The sequence below is a fragment of the Herpailurus yagouaroundi genome, unplaced genomic scaffold, assembly GCF_014898765.1.
Source record: "Herpailurus yagouaroundi ecotype Mexico unplaced genomic scaffold, PumYag 67793, whole genome shotgun sequence".
NCBI lineage: Eukaryota > Metazoa > Chordata > Mammalia > Carnivora > Felidae > Herpailurus > Herpailurus yagouaroundi.
In genome coordinates, this window is record NW_024420586.1 from 13256605 (window position 1) to 13258860 (window position 2256).

The 2256-nt window shown below is 47.6% G+C and overlaps 1 pseudogene; it reads left to right on the forward strand.

Moving 5' to 3' along the window:
* The first annotated feature begins 906 nt into the window (after nt 1-906).
* LOC121025921 (melanoma-associated antigen B16-like) lies at nt 907-1863 on the forward strand (annotated as a pseudogene).
* Nucleotides 1864-2256: the final 393 nt, after the last annotated feature.

The following is a 2256-nucleotide window of genomic DNA, read 5'->3' on the forward strand; positions in this document are numbered from 1 at the left end:
CGGATTAGCAGACTAAGTATCTTGGTCTCTGTCAAGGTCAAATTTATGACCTTGAGGTAGAGGGTACCACACATGCCAGAACGACAGAGCCCCCGAGGCACCTGGGTGGCTCAGTCGGTTAAGAATCCAACTGTCGATTTCAGCTAAGGTCATGATCTCGCAGTTCATGAGTTCTAGCCCCGCAGTGGACTCTTGACTGCCAGTGCAGAGCCTGTTTGGGATGCTCTCTGTACCTCTCTCTCTCTTTCTCAAAATAAATAAAACATTAAAAAAAAAGAACAATAGAGCCCCAACAGACAGCTGGCTTCCTCGAGCAATTCTGGGAGGCCCAGGAAGGTGTAGCTTAATGAGGCACCCCGTTACTTCTTTTCCCGCATTATCTGTCATTCCTGTGACTTTGCTGGCTGAGAGGTTCTGAGAAGAGCTGTGAATCAGAAGCAGGCCCTTTCTTTTAACTCAAATGACTCAAGGAGACTAAGGTCTCCTTCTGAGGTGATAACCCTTGGGTCTATAGATAGAGTCCCAGATACTCCCTGGGGTCACACTGAGGATTTTAATGAAAGACAGAAGGGACTACTCACTCTAAAAGAGAAAAGATCCCACAGAGCCTAAGATCCACAGAGCCTAATGGATCCTACCTGTCCTGTTGTCAGCTGTGGGAAACCTTGGCTGTGTCAGCTGGCTGCACCCTGAGGAGCTTTCTCACTCCCTCTTCCAGCTTCTTACATGAAAGCACAGGAGATCTGTGAGGCTCTAGAGTACTGTCCGCAGGGAAGGTGGAGGCACTGTTCATCAGAGCTGCCACAGTTGAGTTTACCAGATGAGGCCACTCACATCCTCCCTTTACTCCTAGGTTATGGTCCCCTATCATCCACCCTCCTGCCTGCTCCACCGACAAGAGTGAGGATGTCTCGGGATCAGGAAATTCCATGTTGCACACAGGAACAACACTATGCCCACAATGAGATCCAGGGCCTTGAGGCCACACAGGTCTCCAAGGATGTGGAGGGGACCTCTCCCTCACCCTGTCCTCTTATGCCTGGCAATATGGAGGAAGCTCTGGCTGCTAGAATACCCAGTACTCCCCAGAGTCCTCAGAGTGCCTACTCATCTTACATTGTCATCACACCCACCTCGCCAAGCAAATCAGATGAGAGCTCCACCAGCCAAGAAAAGGAAGATAGTTCAGCTTCTTCATCAAAGGCCCTGTCAGACACTGAGAACTTGCCTGTAGACCCTCTAGATGAGAAGGTGACTTTGTTGGTGCAGTTCCTGCTGCACAAGTATCAAATGAAAGAGCCCATCAAAAAGGCACACATGACTGATGTTGTCATCAAAGAGTGCAAGGACAACTTCCTTGAGATCCTCAGGAGAGCCTCTGAGCACATGGAGCTGGTCTTTGGTGCTGATGTGAAGAAGGTGGACCCCACCAGCCACAGTTATGCCCTTGTCAACAAACTAGGACTTGCTTATGATTTGAGGCTCTGGGGTGAAGAGAGCATGCCCAAGACCAGCCTCCTGATAACTATCCTCAGTGTGATCTTCATGAAGGGCAATTGTGCCACTGAGGAGACCTGAGAAGTGCTGAATATGAGAGACCTATATTCTGTGAGGAAACACTCCATTTTTGGGGAGCCCAGGAAGTTCATCACCAAAGATTTGGTGCAAGAAAAGTACTTGGAGTACCACCAGGTACCCAACAGTGATCCTCCATGCTAAGAATTCCTTTGGGGCCACAGAGCCCACAATGAAACCAGCAACATGAAATTGCTGGAGTTTTTAACCAAGATCCATGAGTCTGACCCCAGGTGCTTCCCATTCCATTATGAGGAGGCTTTGAGAGATGAAGCAGAGAGAGCCTGAACTGGAGGCACAAACAGGGCCAGCACTACTGCCACCGGGAGGGTTCATTCCAGTGCCAGATCCAGCAGCGTCTCCCATCCCTAGTGAAGTCAGAAGCAGTTTCTTCACTTTGTCATTACAATTAACAATTAGTCTTCTAAGTAGTGGAGGGCTGGGGTGTGGCTATAGGAAACACAATGTATAACGTCTCTGTGTCCCTCTTCTATATGGCTAACATGGAGGTTTATCTTCTTCATGGTAGGGAGAGTTCATTTTCAAATGTTGTTCCCTTTAATGTAGCATTTTATCAGCTCCAGAATCTAAGTTTATGAATGACACCGGTCATACATTTATTGCCATTTATGAAATTTAAGAATACTAGTTTTGTTTGTTTGTAAAACAAATTTGTAAAAC